A 5,000-nucleotide genomic window follows, 5' to 3' on the forward strand; every position below is an offset into this window, starting at 1 on the left:
AGGCGAGTAGACGCTTTAGGTGCGACCACCCGTGCTCCCAACTGAGCTTGCCGCTGCCGACAGAGGCCCGGGAGCGTGCTGTCGTGGCATTGCCGGCGGGAGACAACACGCGCCACCTACGGTGACCGGCAGCTCCAACGCCAGCGCCACAGAAGGACAAAAGCCCTACTTGGGTGCCGAAGCGAACTCTCCCAGCACAGCGCACGCGCCAACACGTCCGCACAGCTGCGATACAAACCACCTGCGAGAACCGCTGGGGCGACCGAGCAGCAGACGGCGTCGCGGCGCCGAGCGCCGGGCGGCGGCGCATCCTCAGCGCACAAAGTCCTCAATCGGACCAGCACACTGCAGATGGCCACCGCGCTTCGCACCGGGCCCGCGAGGACCTACTTTGGCCGCAAGGCGCCGCGAGCAGGGGGCGCCGGCGCGCAGCTGCGCCGCCTGCCGCGTCCGTCGGCCGGCGCGCCTGCCACCGGCCGCCCCCACCAGCCGGCTGTAGCGCGTGCGCCCACGCACCGCGCTGCCAGCACGCCGGGCGGCCCCCCCTCACCGGCCGGGGACGGTCCCACCCAGCCACCGCCGCGTATCGCCTCACACCCAGATCCCCTTTCACGTTCGTGGGCATGGTGGGTCCCCTTTCACGTTCGTGGGCATGGTGGGTATCCCTGAAACAACCGGTTAATAGCTCGACCGATCGTCGCCAACACTGATTCACCTCTAGCGAGAACAACCGCACCACAACGGGTTACCGGTTGTTCATTTGCGTAACGTCACCAGCAAACGTACACGTCCATCGCCATTTGCAACGAGTATTGCATGCCTGTGTCAGGTGTCACAACACACTACGTCTGCCCACATAGACGCAACAACATGTGCACGCCTAGAGAACACGTGGAAGGTAGACCCCGTACGTATGCGGTGTCCATTGCGCGAACGACTGTCAGCCCGCCTCTGCAGCATGTCGCAGATGTGGAACGCGGTGCAACATGCTATCACGGTGTGTGAGAAGAGACGACTACGTCCGAATACACGCTCCACTACATCAACAGACTGCTCATGCTGATCGCCATCCAGGGCGTCCGTTCCTCCCACACGTCTGTATGGCGTACCACACTGCAATCCAGCTCTTATAGGGAGACGACACGTAGCTGCGTGCACAATATTTGGACTGTATGGTCCGCCGTTGCTAGGCGCTGTCGTCATACGGTCACATGGGCCACGATGTATCATTCAGTACATACGGAGCAATGTGCAGTACAGTTTGTGGGTTTTGCGTACATCGGCGGACAGGTGACAGGCCGTACCACAACGTAGGCTGAGTACGTCGGCATGCGAAGGGCATTGAACATGCAAACTTCTCACCGACCAGCTTGCGAAGGCAGGGGGGAAGGGGGGGGGGCATGTACGTCCTGCTGCTATCCACACTACAGTGTATAGCAGGAGCATGTGGAAAGTCAGCAACACCTGCAAGGTGTTTAACATGACGCGATACACAGGGGACCGGGCAGTGCGAGTAGCGAACTATATTGCGAGGGTTGCGGTTAGGCAACACTACACTACTTTAACGGGTTGCATAACAATTACAGAGCAGGTTCAGCGACAACGTGCGTCAGGTTAAGGCGCAATATAGTTTAGGTTACGGCGCACTTTAGGTTAGGTTAAGGCACATTATAGGTTAGGTTAAGGCACAACATGGGTTACGTTAAGGCACAACATGGGTTACGTTAAGGCACAACATGGGTTAGGTTAAGGCACAACATGGGTTAGGTTAAGGCACAACATGGGTTAGGTTAAGGCACAACATGGGTTAGGTTAAGGCACAACATGGGTTAGGTTAAGGCACAACATGGGTTAGGTTAAGGCACAACATGGGTTAGGTTAAGGCACAACATGGGTTAGGTTAAGGCACAACATGGGTTAGGTTAAGGCACAACATGGGTTAGGTTAAGGCACAACATGGGTTAGGTTAAGGCACAACATGGGTTAGGTTAAGGCACAACATGGGTTAGGTTAAGGCACAACATGGGTTAGGTTAAGGCACAACATGGGTTAGGTTAAGGCACAACATGGGTTAGGTTAAGGCACAACATGGGTTAGGTTAAGGCACAACATGGGTTAGGTTAAGGCACAACATGGGTTAGGTTAAGGCACAACATGGGTTAGGTTAAGGCACAACATGGGTTAGGTTAAGGCACAACATGGGTTAGGTTAAGGCACAACATGGGTTAGGTTAAGGCACAACATGGGTTAGGTTAAGGCACAACATGGGTTAGGTTAAGGCACAACATGGGTTAGGTTAAGGCACAACATGGGTTAGGTTAAGGCACAACATGGGTTAGGTTAAGGCACAACATGGGTTAGGTTAAGGCACAACATGGGTTAGGTTAAGGCACAACATGGGTTAGGTTAAGGCACAACATGGGTTAGGTTAAGGCACAACATGGGTTAGGTTAAGGCACAACATGGGTTAGGTTAAGGCACAACATGGGTTAGGTTAAGGCACAACATGGGTTAGGTTAAGGCACAACATGGGTTAGGTTAAGGCACAACATGGGTTAGGTTAAGGCACAACATGGGTTAGGTTAAGGCACACCATGGGTTAGGTTAAGGCACACCATGGGTTAGGTTAAGGCACACCATGGGTTAGGTTAAGGCACACCATGGGTTAGGTTAAGGCACAACATGGGTTAGGTTAAGGCACAACATGGGTTAGGTTAAGGCACAACATGGGTTAGGTTAAGGCACAACGTAGGTTAGGTTAAGGCACAACGTGGGTTAGGTTAAGGCACAACGTGGGTTAGGTTAAGGCACAACGTGGGTTAGGTTAAGGCACAACGTGGGTTAGGTTAAGGCACAACGTGGGTTAGGTTAAGGCACAACATGGGTTAGGTTAAGGCACAACATGGGTTAGGTTAAGGCACACCATGGGTTAGGTTAAGGCACACCATGGGTTAGGTTAAGGCACAACATGGGTTAGGTTAAGGCACAACATGGGTTAGGTTAAGGCACAACATGGGTTAGGTTAAGGCACAACATGGGTTAGGTTAAGGCACAACATGGGTTAGGTTAAGGCACAACGTAGGTTAGGTTAAGGCACAACGTAGGTTAGGTTAAGGCACAACGTGGGTTAGGTTAAGGCACAACATGGGTTAGGTTAAGGCACAACATGGGTTAGGTTAAGGCACAACATGGGTTAGGTTAAGGCACAACATGGGTTAGGTTAAGGCACAACATGGGTTACGTTACGGCACAACATGGGTTACGTTACGGCACAACATGGGTTACGTTACGGCACAACATGGGTTACGTTACGGCACAACATGGGTTACGTTACGGCACAACATGGGTTACGTTACGGCACAACATGGGTTACGTTACGGCACAAATTGGGTTACGTTACGGCACAAATTAGGTTAGGTTACGGCACAAATTAGGTTAGGTTAAGGCACAAATTAGGTTAGGTTAAGGCACAAATTAGGTTAGGTTAAGGCACAAATTAGGTTAGGTTAAGGCACAAATTAGGTTAGGTTAATGCACAAATTAGGTTAGGTTAAGGCACAAATTAGGTTAGGTTAAGGCACAAATTAGGTTAGGTTAAGGCACAAATTAGGTTAGGTTAAGGCACAAATTAGGTTAGGTTAAGGCACGATATAGGTTAGGTTAAGGCACGATATAGGTTAGGTTAAGGCACGATATAGGTTAGGTTAAGGCACGATATAGGTTAGGTTAAGGCACGATATAGGTTAGGTTAAGGCACGATATAGGTTAGGTTAAGGCACGATATAGGTTAGGTTAAGGTACGATATAGGTTAGGTTAAGGTACGATATAGGTTAGGTTAAGGTACGATATAGGTTAGGTTAAGGTACGATATAGGTTAGGTTAAGGTACGATATAGGTTAGGTTAAGGTACGATATAGGTTAGGTTAAGGTACGATATAGGTTAGGTTAAGGTACGATATAGGTTAGGTTAAGGTACGATATAGGTTAGGTTAAGGTACGATATAGGTTAGGTTAAGGTACGATATAGCGTAGGTTCAGATACACATTGTTGTAGGGAAAGGTGTATTGGGGGGGGGGGGGCGGCAGGTTCGTTGATAGTGATTATCGTAATTGGATGCCTGCGGTATTATCCGATTTGTCACGTCAGGATGCACTTTTGGCTCATGACAGGCGGCGCTCCGATTCCATGGTTGTGGCAGATCTGTGTCTTTCATTCCTGCCATTGTTTGTGTGCTGTGACAGGAGGCAGTATTGTGATGTTGGGTGCACCACTGTGTAGGACATGTGTGGGTGTTCGTGGCTTAGCTGAGCAATGTGCGGATGTCGGAAGGGTGGGATATTGTGTTTTCTGGGTGGACCTCCCGGTCTGGTAATGATAGTGTGGATTGTGTCATGTGGCGGAGAGGATGCACTGGATGTTCTTCCATGCTGGTGGTTAGATATTGTGTGTGATAAGAGAGTAGTGTGTGATAAGAGTGTCTGGCTGACGTGTGGTTCTCATTGTGTGCAGAGTCTTTCAGCATGTATAGGGACGGTTGTATATATTATCTGTATTCTGATGGCTCTGCATCTATTACTAATCAGTGCCGTGTATACGGTTACTCTAGTTCCAGTCGAAACTGTTCTATCTCTGTACATTAGTGACACTGCGGCTCCACTATGTTGCCGCCCCTGTCGGCCGTTTCCCCCAGTGTATGGCTAATGATTATCAGCAATCAGTCTATTAGTCAATACCGGTAGTGTGACGACGTCAAATGTCCGGGATGGGGGAAGCTACACCCTTCCCGTGGGTCAGGGCCTAGAAAGACTCTTCCCACGCAGGAGACTCGGACTGTCGTTACTCTTCCGAGACATATATGTGCCCAGCGTTTTTTTGCGGCTGCGAGTGCAACGCCAGGAGGCTCGGACTGTCGTTACTCTTCCGAGATATATATTTGCCCAGCGTTTTTTGCGACTGCGAGTGCAACGCCCACGGGTGCCGACATGGATGGGGCGCTTC

This window comes from Schistocerca serialis, unplaced genomic scaffold (genome assembly GCF_023864345.2).
Source record: "Schistocerca serialis cubense isolate TAMUIC-IGC-003099 unplaced genomic scaffold, iqSchSeri2.2 HiC_scaffold_1234, whole genome shotgun sequence".
NCBI lineage: Eukaryota > Metazoa > Arthropoda > Insecta > Orthoptera > Acrididae > Schistocerca > Schistocerca serialis.